Source organism: Triturus cristatus, chromosome 1_2 (assembly GCF_964204655.1).
Source record: "Triturus cristatus chromosome 1_2, aTriCri1.1, whole genome shotgun sequence".
Taxonomy (NCBI): Eukaryota; Metazoa; Chordata; class Amphibia; order Caudata; family Salamandridae; genus Triturus; species Triturus cristatus.
Window position 1 is genome coordinate 457,562,395 of NC_140580.1, and position 14,859 is coordinate 457,577,253.

General features: G+C 40.1%; 1 protein-coding gene across 7 annotated transcripts in view; it reads left to right on the forward strand.

The window, feature by feature from the left end:
* Positions 1-14,859, forward strand: part of LOC146867489 (heparan sulfate glucosamine 3-O-sulfotransferase 1-like) — a 604,489-nt gene that overhangs the window by 217,407 nt on the left and 372,223 nt on the right. For all 7 annotated transcript variants that reach the window (XM_085606185.1, XM_085606184.1, XM_085606182.1 and 4 more), the window contains exon 2: positions 9,442-9,567. The gene's annotated coding sequence lies outside the window, so the exon portion shown is untranslated. The remainder of the gene's footprint in view (positions 1-9,441; positions 9,568-14,859) is intronic.

The window sequence follows — 14,859 nt, forward strand, 5'->3', positions numbered from 1 at the left end:
AATCCCCTTGGGCTCCGAGAGGCCTTTGTTTAAACAACATTGGAATGTTGCTCTACGGGCCTTTACTGGCCCGTAGAAGCACAGAGCACTCCATTGTGTGCAATTAAGTGCTCCACATTCCAATGTTCTAATAAAGCCTTAGAGCCCATAACTGAGGGCTCTAAGAGTATTAGAATAATCCGCCCCTAGAGGGCAGAATGTTCTAACTTGTAAAACAAAAACGTCACGGAGCCGGAGGGGTTTGAAATCACCTCTGGCTCCGTGAGGCCTTTATCCACAGCAGTATCTGTGAACAAACATTGGAATGCTGTTTCTCTGGGCTTCTACCAGCCATTATAAGTCCGGAGCACTCCATTGTCGTCAATGGAGCATTCAACATTCCAATGTTCTAATTAATCATAGCTCAACATTTACAAAAAATCAGGCAGCAGAACGGGTTGTGAAGGTCAACAAAGCTAAATTGTGTAAAAGAGAAACAAAATATGCAGCAACAAATTTACTTCTAGTTACCCAGCAATTATGTCATCAGCCATACTCGCGCGAAAAATAGCATGCTAGTACAATGCTAAGCAGCACAAAGTTAAGGAAGCAAGGTGTTGCTTGAGACTTTTACGTATGGTACACCATCCAGTACATCCACCTAAAGGTAACCCACATTAAATATGTAGTTTGGGCGAATTACACATTTTCACATTAGAATGTAACAGGTTATTCTACTTGGCCATTTTTGTCCATGTTTTGATTTAGTGCTAGGATTCCAGGTGAAGATTGGTTGCGTTGCTTTAGCAGATACAACATTGAGTCAGGTGTTTGAGCTCATTAGTAATGCAGACTGCAACAAAATGTATGTAGTGCATTAACTGCACTAAAGAAAAATATCTACGCTATGTTGTTTACTTATTATATTTTTATGAATCTGGAAATAATGACGTCTTGCATTCACTATCTTATTGGTCCGTTCTATATGATTTGTTTGTTTATATCTGAGCCTGCAATTCTTCAGAAGAGTAAGGCTTTCTGTTAGCCTGTTTGCAAAAACTGAATGGACTTTTCTGGCATTTCCAAAATTGTCTCGTGTTTGAGATTAGGTTTAAGAAACTCCTAGTTCCTCTTCTACATGGATAGTCCTATGATTGTAGTACATTTTCAATTCAGAAAGTTTTTCAGAAGTATTTGTGTATATACACGCAAATCTAGTTATCTATGTGTACTCAATTGCTGTCTATGTTTGCCCGCTGCAGAAGTACTGATAATTTATAGCAAAGTAGGTCTACAGTTTATAAAAAGAGGACACACACACTGGAGAGGTACAGTTTAAAAGCTATAGCTCCTAAAATGATTGTGGTTGCTTGAAGAACTATCTTAATGGAAAAGTCTTTTTTTTGTGTGACTCCATCCTTTATGTAATTGTTTCTTGTTTTGGTGCTCACAAAGGTGAAGTTATTCCAGGCAAGAAAACTATTGAATTGTAACTTGTTAATTACAGTGTGTCAAGAGTTTTCATTTCAAGAGCTGATTTGGAAGAGATTTGGAGGCTAAGATAGAAAAACAGAGAAATCTTTTGAACATCTTTAAAAGTTGGGCTCATAGCTTACTGCTAGGAAGAATGAAAACAAGAACTTGGTGGTGAGGGAGAGAAAAGAAAAAATTAATTACAATGTATGATGGTTGGTTTGCAAACATGGATGCAATTTTCAATACAATCTTTGCACAAAGAGGTCTCATCACAAATTGTCTATTCACAGAAGCTGGGAAAATGATCTGCCTAGTGAATATTAACGAGTTAGAATACTATTTGGGAACCTTATTATTGGCAAAAAATGCAAGCATGGAGGCCTGCAAGGGACCACAGACCACCATTCCTGTGTTCACATTAACCTTTTTAAAGGAGCCTGTGTCCCCCTCAATGAGGATTATTACCTGCTCACCGCAAGGCTGTCTGATACGTTTCACAAAGGGCAGGCTGTCTGATGGATACAGCTTCATCAGATACCACCTCGATTCCTGTGTCAGTATCTAATCAATGGTTGGTGGCTGAGGTTTCAGTCATAAACACCTAAAATAATTCTATACAAATCACAGTTAGACAGAGTTGTCCCTTTCTCGCGACCCCCCTCCATATTTGATATTCATAATGAGTGTAACAAAATGCATTTTATGAGCCTGGTAGGCTTTTATTCGGGGCTACCAACACACATTGTCACCAATGTGGGACTTTATCAATTCAGCTCATCCTGCTTAGGATATGGTCATGCCTTAAAACTGAGCAAAATTCAAGTGGCAAATAGTAACAATTGATAATTAAACAGTGGCACTGTGTACCTTTTCCTTTATCTTACGCTAAAGAGCAAGGCAAATATCTTTGTCTGCCAGCATTTTATTGGAGTAGAGAGTTTACTTTTAGGTAAAAATAAGGATGACAATGAGTATATTTTTTGTGACAGTTACTCTGTCGAAATATAAAAATGAAACAGGACTTATGGGATTTGCAAAACATGATACCCTGGTTATTCCTAAAGCCAGCCGTTCATTTACCTATTTTAAATTTCTGATTATTGAAGTTTAGATGGTATGTACATCACATCATGCAGGCAGAAACACAGTGCAAAGCTCTCTAGCCATATCAAAAACAAAAAAGACCTGCGAGTTTCTGAAAGCATCAGTAGCAACACAGTTAAGAGAGGCCAGATTATTTTAAGGTGGTGCCCCATTTTGTTTTTGTTTATGCGTTATTTGAACAATATTACATATTATAGATAACACTATCGCACTTATATTTTATGCCATGCTATTGATAATTGTTTGTTCAAGAATTTAGAAACATATTCTCACAAGCAATTGGGTTGAGTGTATATGCTTCTGTGAAAAAATGACGTTCACATTTGTGTTTTACTTTTAAAAGTACCTATTTTTTAGGGGTGGATGGAACTCGCGGAGTTTCGCTCTGTGGAATTCCACGGGGTTACCGAAAAACTCCACAAGATTTCATGGAATTCCACCAGTGGGTGGAAAATATTCCACTCGGGCTGTTCGCGCTGCAATTTAGCACTGGTAGCGTGAGCCGGGAAACAACCTTTACAACGCAGTCATTACAACGCACTACCTTTACAACGCAGTCATTACAACGCAACATCCTTTACATCGCATGCCATTACAACACAGCCATTACAATGCATGTCACTACAACGCATGTCACTACCACGCATGTCACTACAACACATTATAAGGTAAGTAATGGGGAATAGTAATTTTTTACCCTTACACTATCCAACACTTACCCTACTGTTGCACTCACTGGAGTGGGAATAGTAATTTTTACTCCTACACTATCCAACACGTACCCTACAGTTGCACTCACTGGAGTGGGAATAGTAATTTTTACCCCTACACTATCCAACACTTACCCTCCTGTTGCCCTAGAAGTAATATGTGTTGTAATAGTATTCGTTGTAATGGTATGCATTGTAATGGAATGCATTGTAACTGTAGTTTCTAGAAATGCGTTGTGATGGCATGCGTTGTAAAAACATGCGCTGTAATGGATGTTGCGATGTAAAAACTGTGTTGCAAAGGCATGCGCTGTGAATGTTAGCATTGATACGTCATACATTCGCGTGAGCAGCACTAAAAATCAATCCAATGCGTTGCCCAAGAGCAAGCGGCCATTCGTGTTGCTTTTGCTGCCGTGCGAGTAGGAATCTACTCGAGCAGCAGCAAATCTACTCAAATAGCAGCCCTTTCTGACTGTGACCGCTCGTGTCCACCAGCGTTATATAAAATGGCACCAGAAGGCTTTGAGGAATCTGGTAAATTGAGCCAGTGGTGGGCACATCTTGCTTACACTCACTAGGGTGTGCTGGGGAGCCCCTCATTGTTCCTGTGAGCCACAAACAGCAGAATAATTCTGCCACACATTGACCAGAGTTATGAAGTTTTTATCAAAAACTAGAGGCCAACATTTCAAAGCACTAACCACAGACATCTACTCCGGTGAGACTGGGCCAAAGTCGAAAAATATGGCAGACTGCGATGGAGCACAGTTTGGATTCCAGAAGTGTATTGGGCGCGGTCAGTGCTTACATTCGAACTTAGAAGAAATTCTGTGAAAATGTGTCTGAGAAGATAAAGTTCAGTAGACTAAAGCTGCAGTATGTGTTCGAGGAGGGAGCTTCATTGTCATATGGCCTTGGGTCGAAGTCCTGGTGAATGTTTGTACATTCTGACCTAGTCATTGAAATGGAAGTTACAAATCTCCAACAGGATGAGGTAGAAGGCTGTAGCTGAAAACATTCCAAGGGGTCGGATAATTCTTTGGTGAAGGCCCGCTGAAAAGATTTGCTTCTGCGGAGAGGAACATAGTGGGAAAAGCTGCGAAGTGAATCTGATCGGCTATGCACATCAGGTGGGTAAGCAAGCAGATTTGTCCCAGTCTTCCCCTTGTCCTCAGAGCACTTTTGGGCCAAAATTTGTCTAAATCCTCAGTTTTCTTTTTTGGCCATACGAGCACCTTTAGCACCACAAACAAGGTTCCAGGACTGGAACAACAACTCTTGGAGGTTTGGGACTCAATCAGGCTGGTCCAGAGACCGGTTCAAGATGTGGGAGCCTTTTATGTCCTTGTGGCTCTGAACAGGAGGCCAGCAAACTAGCCCTTGAAATCACTTGTGGTAAGCCTGGGTGCAGGTGAAGATGCAGGGCTCAACATCAGGGCTGGCCTCTGAGGTTTCCAGGCAGCTCCAGGCAGAAAAGCCATCCTCCCAGGTACAGCAGCAGCCCGGCAGAGTGCACAGCAGGTCACAACAGCTTGAAGTCCTCTGAGAGTCCTTCCATAAGTATAGTAGTGAACTGAAGAGTTTGTCCAATGGTTCTATTTTTTTATACCCTGGTGCCCTTCTAATGAAAGGTGGGAGAAGCTTCTGGAAAGGTTCTTTGATGTGCATAACATTTCCTTACTCCCCTGCCTTGACTCCAAGGTGGCTGCAATGACAATAGAGGGTCGTTAGGCCCTTTAAATGAAACCTTGAGCAGGCTATTCAGTTATAAGTGGGGCTCTATTCAGCTCCACCGTCATCCTGCCAGCAGATGGCCCATTGGGGCACACCTAATCCCCCTATCTATTGTTTGACTGTAAGAAACCAGGACCTGTTTGCAGTGTCCCCCCACTTTTTGCCCCCATTTTGACTACTAGATGCAGGTTTGTACCATGGTCTCTGCTAACCAGACTTAGGGCCTGTGCTCTGATTAAAAGTACATGTTAATTAAGTATAATTACAATTGGTACTGACAATCTACTTGTAAGTCACTGGTAAGTATATGGTAGGGCTTGTAGGTCTAGAGGCCCAGTAGATTTAATGCACTTAAGTGTGCACTGCTGCAATGCATGTTATCATTTTAAAAAACAGCCCTGCCTTGCAGGCTGCTTTTAAATTGATATTATATGCAAATTCGACTTTGGAAGTAAAGGTAATTCCAAAGTATTAAACTACACTATTTTGACATGTGTCACCCCTTAGATCTCCCCTAGGTGCCCCAGGGGTAAGGTACCTTGTAACTATAAGCAGGGGCATTATAAAAGATGTTTTATAAGCCCTGGTGAGGGAAAAACTGCCAATTGTGTTTCCCCCATTGTAGAAAACTAGTTTGTAGGCTAACATGGGAATTCTTTCTTTAAGTATAAATATTGACAGAAAGGAGCTACAAATATTCTTCAAAGTATTAAAATGATAGCTAGAATTAATATAACAACTTGCCACTGCTAGATTTATTATAACTATCACAGAAAAGAGATCATAGAACTTTTTGTTCTGTAAGTGAAAATCCAGCCTTCCAGCAGCCGTGCTCTGATTGTTTGACCTGTGCCAGGCTGAGCCAAGCTGCCTTAATGAGGTGTGAAGTAGGCTGACTATAGACAAAGGATTTTCTGTAGGAGGAGAGCTACTAACTACAGCGCACAAGGCAGGAGGGAGGTGGAGTAGCCAAACTGGTCTTCAAAGGGGTTTAGGACAGCACAGGCCCACCCCCTCATCCTGCACCCCCAGCCACACAGGAGCCCCTGCAATTACATTAGTGAACACGCTGGAAGGGGAGTGTTATGGAATCGTAGCCACACCAGTGGGTTGGCTCAGACAGATCTAACCCTCCAGGACAGTTTCTCCATTATGGATTTTGGATGAATGGTGTTTCTGGGACAAGAATCTGGCACACTTTGGAGGAAATGGTCATAACTGAGGTGGCACCCTCCATCCCATTGGTCAGGGGTGCCCCCCTGCTTGATGCCCAGGAACACTGAATAAATATGGGAGAGTTGCAAATCGACTCAGATCTGCTGCTTGAAAAAAACAAGGAAAAGAAGGACTGCCCTGCTGGAACCCTGATCTGCACCAAAAGAACTACACTCTGAAGGACTGTACCTGCTACACAATCTGGTACTACAGCCCTAAGGACTTTGTCTGAATTCACAAGGGTTAAGGAGTGCACTCCTAGAAAGCTACAGGTTAACAGAGCTCCACCTGCATCATCTCTATCAAGAAGAACCCATCTGGACCTTGTCTTTTAAGGATTTGGCCGGGTGCATCTTGGAAAACGTTGTCCGAAAATCCCAAGGACTCTCTCAGAGCTTCTAGACCTTTGGATTGGTGTTTCAGACACTTTGAACCCAAAAGAGGGATTTCAGGAACAAGTCCCAGAAGTTTGAAGAAGTTTGGAGCAACTTTTGTATAAAGCTTGATAAGCTGACCAGATGTACTGTAGGTGCATGTATAGTCCCAGACCCCAGGAGACAAACCAGAGCATCTGAACCCTTGGCTTGTGCTTTGGACTACTTTCCTGCATCAAGAAATACTTTTAGAAGTATGTGTAAAAGAGTTACATCATGGGTGGCCTAAACCCTGGACATTGTCCCTGGCCAGTGCGATCTTTTGTTAACCCTTTGTGAATTATTTGCTTCTAAGCACTGGTTTTACTTTAAATCTTTAAAAAATGGTATCTCTGGTTCCCTACATTGGACTTTTGTGGCTTTGGTGTCTATTTGTTCATTAGAATATAAACTATTTTTTTTAATTTGTGTTAGATTTATATTGTTTATTTGGCCTTACCTATTTATTGTATTGTTGTTTTTAAATGCTTTACACACCTGCCTCCTAAGTTAAAACTGCCTGCTCATTGCCAGCTAACAAGGGTTGAGCAACCGAATAATTTATTGAAACCTTAACAGAAACTTTTATTGTGTTTGTGGCCTTATTGCTAGTGGTAAGTCCCTTTGTATCCCTACTAATAAACCTCGTTCTAAAAGTGACTAGCAGCTACCCCAAAACAGACTGCAGGCACACAGGGTTATGAACAGGAAAATACCAACTTTCTAAAAATGGTATTTTCAAAATTGTAGTGACAAATCTGACTTTACCATTAAAGAGGGTTTATCTTTGCAATTTCATAGGTACCAAACGTGATTTATCTACCTTTTCCCAATTAGTAATTGCATACTTATTAAATACAATAAGAAATCCTCAATGTTATTTTATGGGAGGGGTAGGCCTCACAGTAATGCAAAAAACAAATTTACTAGTTTTTCACTACCAGCACATGTAAAACTTAAAAGTACTTGTCCAGTCTTTTACTTACACAGCACCCTGCCCTATGGGCTGCCTTGGGCCTACCTTAGGGATGACTTCTGTGTAATAAAATGGGAGTTTAAGCTTAGAAAGGAGGTTTAAATGTTAAGTCGACATGGCAGTGGAAACTGTATCAGATTGCAATGGCAGGCGTGGGACATGGTTTAAGGTGCTACTTAAGTGGGTGACCAAAAAGTGCTGGAGGGCCATTGGTAGTATTTCATTTAGAGGCCCTGGATATGTAATATTCCATTCTACAAGGGACTTGCAAGCAAATTAAATATGCCAATTAGGTATGTGCCAATCAAAACATGTTAAGGGGGTGAGCACAAGCACTTTAGCAATGGTTAGCTGTGGTGAAGTGCACAGGGTCCTCAGGTCAGCAAAAAATAATTTCAGCAAAGATTGGAGGCAAGTAGTCAAAAAGTTTGGGGGAAGACCACCGCAAGGCTGAGAGGTCTAACAACCCAATTCCAATATTTACTCCTCACAGTTCTGGTTTTAGGATAGATTTGTTCTCCCTCACTATAAGATTGTTACAGTAGCTGTTAGCTAGTGCACTTTTTAGTTTCATATATTATATACCACAGTCCAACTTGGAGTTGTATGACAACCTGTGATTTACAAACTTCTTCACACCAGACTTTCACTCCGGAACCAGTTATACATTCATTTGTTTTAAGAATAGTCAACCTTTCCAAGAACACTCCTTTCTGAATTTAAAAAAATGTGTAAGTATGCACCACTGAGAAGGAATAAAGCTGTAGTTGCAATTTCTTTCAATAAGTTTGTGAGCAATGTGTACACAGCTAAAACTCCTGAGAGGAGTAGAATTGGACTCTCACTTCTGTTTGCCTACGAGTGCTGTGAACAGTTCCCAAGATATTGTAACTGAGTTGAATTATGGACAGTTGACATGAGCAGTGAAATGGTTTAAAGCCAAACAGTAACTGTGACTTACCTGCCTAATCACATGGGCAGTAGGAGACTACACTCACAGACTTCCTCTTTATTGTTAGCTGCATAGCGTATTTTACAATTTTAAGGGCACGAGAAAAAGCAACTGGACAGAGTGAGGGAAAATAACATAACTTTACAGATTTAAGGATTGAAAAGAGTCAAATAAGGCTCGGAGCTTAAACATCAAACTAGCGCCAAAGAAGAGATGTGTGGAATAAAATGATGTAGACTGTGCCACCTTAATGGAGGGGATGGACATGAAATATGTCCCAGTAGAATATATATATTTTGGGGCAAATAGTAAGTGTAGTATGTAAACAACTGTGATAATTTTGCAACTGTGATATACTAGATCAGTTTTAAACAAAATTAAGAAATACCACTTGAAAATTACTTGAAAGCTCTTTCTGAGTGCATGAGCAACTTTGAAACATCACAGGGCGAAAAACATTCTGCCTAGTCCCTGGTTTTATTTCTAGGTACTACCTAGATACATGTCAACTCTAAAAAAAAGGGAAATACTGTGTGGTAATCCAAAACACAGTTACCACATGTTATTCCCCACTGCAATGGGAACAAAATGGAAGCAGGTTAAAAAAATTCCTGAGGCATTTTTTATTATGCTTTTCCCTCAGTATCTCAAATGAGGCCTTAGCTCTTTAGAAATAATTACCTCAAACGTGAAGGCATTCAGTCTATTAACTGATGCTTCACGATGTCATTAAATCTTTCTGTTCTTTGTAAAGCTCAAGCTCTGCTGTGAACAGTTGGACATGTATTCATATATGTAATTAATACAATTGTTTAAATTACTTGATTTATTACTGCTGTTAAATTGGCTACCACAAATACTACTTTATTATCTTTACAGTACTTAAGAGTCTGCGAATGCACACTATAATGGAAGAGTCATGTCCCAGTTGGTTTGAACAACGATCAAAATAAAAACTTGGAACTTCTCGAATGAATGAATGTATACCACAGACCGCAGCAAAAGGTTAGTGTTCAGTAGTTATCACAATCTTTTGATGTTGCATGCATTTCTACTGTAAGTCATTATGTGATTATGAAATAGTTTTTCACGAGGCTCATTCCATGACTTAAGGTAGTTTTGAAGATGTGGTCATTGTCATTGCTGCAAACATTAGACTTTCTAAATGCATAATTAATTTGAATCAGGGTTCACCTAAGTGCCTTTCGCAGACCAAGAGTGACATTCTCCCATGATATTAATAATTATCCAACTTACAGTTAAAGAAGAAATACTATACCTGTTTACGTCAGAAGAAAACAACAACATTTTGTGATGGATGATATATTCTATAAAAAAAAATACCTGTTCATGTTGGTGGACAAATTCCATTCATGTGAGAGAACACAATGTGCTTTTTTTCTCCAACCTCATGTAAAGATTGGCTTTTATCACCGTTTATGGTATGCATGTTGGATCAAAAGGTCTATCATATTTTGGGTGGGTCCTCCAATGTTGTTTATGTCTTGACAGAATGTCCAAACATGGGAGTCCAACGCGGGATAAAACCAAAAACATATCCAAAGTTATGAGAGACAACTGTCAGCACTGCACAACAGGGATGCCGATTGTTTTATCATTCTGAAACAAGCCCCACTTGAAAGAAAGATGGCAGAAAATGTGCATGTTGAATGCATTTAAAATCAATCAAATCACCGAAATGAACAAAAATAAGACGCATTAATCAATTCCTACTTACCATGCTGAATATTTCAGGTGTTAGACTTGTGTTATATTCCTCTTTTGATTATCTTATGTGTTTCTTGTTCCTCTAAGATTCTTCGTTAAATATTTTGGCCAAATAAGGCCCGACCCAGTCTCAACTTCATCTGGGAAAAACTGTGATTATGAAAAATGGCCAAAAGGAACTTGAGGCAGAACATTTGCAAAATGATCATTTCATTTTTTTTATTTTGTCCACTCTGGATTGCTTATGCCTTTCCCAGGGTGCATAAAATCAAAATTGTGCGATGTTTGCCTACACTATCATCACAAGGTTTGACCTTCCTGTAGGCAAGTAGCAACTGGCACTTGGGCAAATAATGCCCGACTTGGGAGTCTGCACCTGAAACAGAATTTGCATCAAGTTTACAATCAGATCTAAATATGCTCACCTTGTTTAGTCATGTCATTCTTAGCTGCTCTTTGTTTTGCATAAGTGCTATTTGCATGTGGACGAATAGCACCCAGCTTCGGAGTTTGCATATATAGCCAAATTCTCTCTTAGGGCCACAATGTGCGCACCTTGTTTAGCCCCGTTATTCTTAGATACTCTTTGTATTTATTCTCTTAGGATATGGGATGACATGGTCTGTTCTGATCTAGTAACTAGCTCAACTTAACTGGCAGTCAATCGTGTCAATTTTTTAGACCAAGATGTGCCCCCACTTTGCTTTGGTATGCCCTGACACAGAATCTCTGACAGCCATGCTCCCAAGGCTGTTAAGGGGTTTTCCTGGGTGATGCTGAAGAGTGACACAGAGGCTGACTTCATTTAGTGGGAAGAAGATTTCATTTGTCTTGAAAAATGGCATCTAGCTTTCACACACATTCCTAATCGTTACTGCTTGTGTAACTAATAAGTGGCGAAGTTGTGCAAGAAGGTGAAGGCAAATTGTGGTGTCCCAGATATCTCTGGATGCCCCCCGAGTCCTCCCATAAACCCTTCTGTTGTCAGTCATTTAATGCTGTGCTGGGTTGGTTGAAGGATAATGATGGCATAGCCATGTTGTAGCTTTACCCTATGTGCTTGAGTCTTTATCCTGGTGAAGTCTCAATTTTCTGTAGGCATATCTGTCTTGTATGTTTTCTGCATAGATAGCATTCTAAAAGAAACACAGTTTTTCTTGAGAATCTGCTTTCATGCATTCCTTACACAGGATTGTACATAGTTGCTCTGTATGAATGGACTTAGTAAAACTGTGTGTCACTATTTTATGCAGAGTTACATTTCTCATAGACAGCAGTTGTACTCTCTGATTCAGAGATATTTTGTTCATAAAAGCAATAGGCTTTGTACATAATTTGGTCGGATCTTTTGTTTCATAAATTAATATAGCCTCTTTAGAGAATCTTGCCTTCTGCTTTGGGATTCATTGCTTGGGTCGTGGTGCACTTTCAGATGCTGATTTTCCCTAAAACTGTGTTGAATTCAGTTAGACATGCTGGACTATCTATGAGAAGTCCTGATGCCCTTATTCTATGCAGGGGGTACGTTGCTTTGTTTTAATGGCATAATGATCTAATATGTTAGTTCTAAGCAGAGAAAGTCACTGGAACTTCTATGTTTCCAATAAAGTTTAATAAATCGCCAATGTTTTATTTGTTTCTTCTTGTTAGTATTAATCCTTAAAGAGCTTCTGGGTGCATAGGTATAGTGCCTGAGTAATGGCTTATCATCCGCCTTGGTGACCACAATTGTTTCTACATCACCACAATTATCACAAAGTTTGCCACAAGAGCTTCCTTGGTTTTTCTTCTGATAGCCAGTGATACTTCCCATACAATCCGCACTCATTCTGATGGTTTAACTGTAAGCTTCCAAATATTTCCTCACTACTGTCTCCGACTCCTTTGTTCAAAATCTATAGTGAATGCTTATTGCTAAACTGATAGCATCCACTTAGACTCTCCCATACTTTCATTATCCACCAATTGGTAAGTCACATACACGCAATCATTGGGTAATCCCCTCACCAACTGTGGGACAGTTTGCTGACACGTTGAATCCTGAGATTTCTGGATAAAAGGAGCTGAATGAGAGAGTGAGAGCTAAGTAGTAACAGCACCATGATTTCTGCGTAGTGAAGCTACCTGCAGGAACACAGGAAATAACAAATGTGTAAACAGGAGGGGAACTGGAATGAGGGCTGAATAAGCCCACCAACATTGCACAGGAGCAAGGCAAATACTGATTGAGAATGTAGACCTTAAATATTATTCTGCCTTTTGTGACCCAGAAGGGAAACATGGTCACTGTCTTCCTTTGGTCTGACCTCTGTTCCCCAAATGGAGAGCCCTGCTGTCTTGGAATGGTTAGAATACCAATGCTTGCATCCTCAACTCTTCTGCCTTCATCTACCTGGAACCAAAGGTACCATGCCGTTCTTTGGTTTATGAATTTCACATGGATCTATAACCCTCTAAGATCTGCTCTTGTGTAGGTCCTGACAAATATCTTACTGGACTATATCAACCCTTCCTGACTGATTGTTTGATTGAGGGTTACTATTGTCAAGCGTGTTGTTAGCGAATCAATTGTAGTGGTGCAGAACAGATGGGACTCGAGTAATCAATACTGGAAAAGGAGCTAGACCAGTGGGAAAATCTGCATTCAGTTGCTTTCAAAATTGTAAAAAAGTGTTATTTTATGATGAATGAGGGCAAGTTGGTTCCAGAACATTGGGCCAAAGAATCAAAAGAGCAACCTCTGATTCGGGATTTATCAATCTTAGGAATTTGTTTGTCATTATATTGACTACAAAAATACTATGCAAAAAAAGCATGAATTAAATGTCTACTGCATATGTATTGCCTTTTGACCCATCCTATAAAACAAACAGTAATAGCAACAACAATAATATTGACTTCAAATATGATTCAGTGGTGTTCTAGGAAAATCATGCCGAAGATAAATTGGTCAGAAAAAGTTATCATTGCCAGGCGAGTGAGCTGGTTGAGCCACACGACTAAATGTGGGGGTGGGGATTGTGTTGTGCTTAATGTCAATAATGCATGGTGTGTACGTTTTGCCCTAACGCACTTTAAAGACTCATATGGTGAGTCAATTGAAGTTTACCTATTTTTTATTTTTTTTACCCTCCACAATTTGAAGATATGGCGAGAAAACAGTCTTTGTGGTCGGGTTCAAGAACACATCACGCAGCCTCCTCCATTTAGTCACCCTAACCGTTTTGACGTCCTTTCTGGGCTGCCAGAAATCGACTGACTAACTGACCGCCTTAGACAACCAGCTGTCACGGCGAGAATAGGATTGTATCATAGTGCTCAAGGGAGAGGAGTTCATATGAATGAACTTACTAAAAGGGACGCTGTGGATCTTTCAAAAATCTCCTCCCCTAAAATAAACAGCAGTAGGAAAAGCCGAAAGAAAGCCCAAAATCGTTCGCCCTGCTTCAATTTAACTTCAAATGATACCACAGCTAGAGAGGATCTGGGTCTTCCTATTACTATAATTGATCAAGCTATAAATAATGAACTTGTAGGGTTGAAAAATCAGGGTCATAAAAGTCCCTACTTAAAGTTATTTCTTGGAATACTGCAGGTATCTGCCCCAAACTGACTGACGAGCTGTGGCTAAAATATATCGGAGGCTTTGACGTGATTTGTCTTCGGGAGACGTGGTACAAGAATGACATCGTGCTGAATGGTTATTGTTCTTACACGGTCCACGCTATACCTTCACCAGCAGGGAGGGCGAAAGGAGGGTTGGTTCTGTTAATCTCAGTTAAATATGAAGCTAATAACAATTACTGTTGTTGGTACTTCTCCCTGGTTTAAATTAATTATGATTTCTAATATGTTACAAGCTAAGTTACTAGTGGTAAACTGGTATTATAACATTTGTAATCATAATAACTGCCAGGTTAAGGCTTTACAGGCAGAAATCAATTATATCTCAGAGAAATGTCAATCTTTATGTATTCTTTGGGTGGGTGACTTTAACTGTTCCATTTGTCCCCTTAGCTCTGGCCATGCCTGTGGGATGTTAAGTGCAGAGGGGCTGGCCCCTGTCACATTTTGTCCACACTCCTCAGGGTGAGGCCCTAAATTCTATTATTTTGGAGAATAATTTGGGCCTCATTAATGACTTAGCTAGTAATTCCTCAATACAGTACCCTACTTATGTTGGTAGAGGTAGTGAAAGTTTTATAGATTATTTTGTTTATTTCACAGAGGTTTCTGCCACTTATTGGAGACTTTGAGGTGGAGCCAAACATCATGAGTGAGCATAATCCCCTTACAGCGTCCCTCAGTATAATAGCCTAGACAGGTAACTTAAACGGCTATCAAGTCCATTTTAATTCCAACAAAGGGGTAAGACTCAATTGGAATAAAGTAAACCTCTCTGAATTTGAGGTAAAAACAGTTATAACCAATTATGACTTGATTATGAGGTGTTTAGCCCATGATTTGCCCCCAGCCGAGATTATTCAGGAATCTTCAATTGATTTGCTCTGATGTAGCCAAAAATGTGACCAAATCAATTAAGGTTAGGAACGTCCGAGAGAAAAGGTG